Here is a 482-nt window from a genome sequence, read left to right on the forward strand (position 1 = left end):
AAAACCCCCCAAAATTACCCCAAAAATCGACCCCAAAACCCCAAAAATCACCTTAAAAAAATCTAGAATCCCTTTCGGAACCCCCGAAATCCCCTCCCCACCCCCCACATCCCTCAAAATCTCCTCAGAAACTCCTCCGGGACCCCTAAAATCCTCTCCGCAACCCCGAAAATCTCCCCAAATCGCCCCAAAATTCCGCCTAAACCCCCTCTTGGACCTCCAAAACTCAACCGGGCCCCCGAAAAATCTCCCAAACTCTCCCCCAGATCCCCCCGGGACCCTGAAAACCCCTAGGGAATCCCTAAAATCGCCCCAAATCTCCCGAAAATCCCCGAAAATCCCTCAACCCCCTGCCCCAAATCCTCTCCGGGACCCCAAAAACTCCCCCAGGACCCCTAAACCCTCGAGTTCCCCCAGATTTTGGGGCTGGGGAGGGAATTTTGGGGGTCCTCCAGAGATTTTAGGGCTGGGGACGGAATTTT

This window comes from Corvus brachyrhynchos, unplaced genomic scaffold, assembly GCF_000691975.1.
Source record: "Corvus brachyrhynchos isolate BGI_N302 unplaced genomic scaffold, ASM69197v1 scaffold442, whole genome shotgun sequence".
NCBI lineage: Eukaryota > Metazoa > Chordata > Aves > Passeriformes > Corvidae > Corvus > Corvus brachyrhynchos.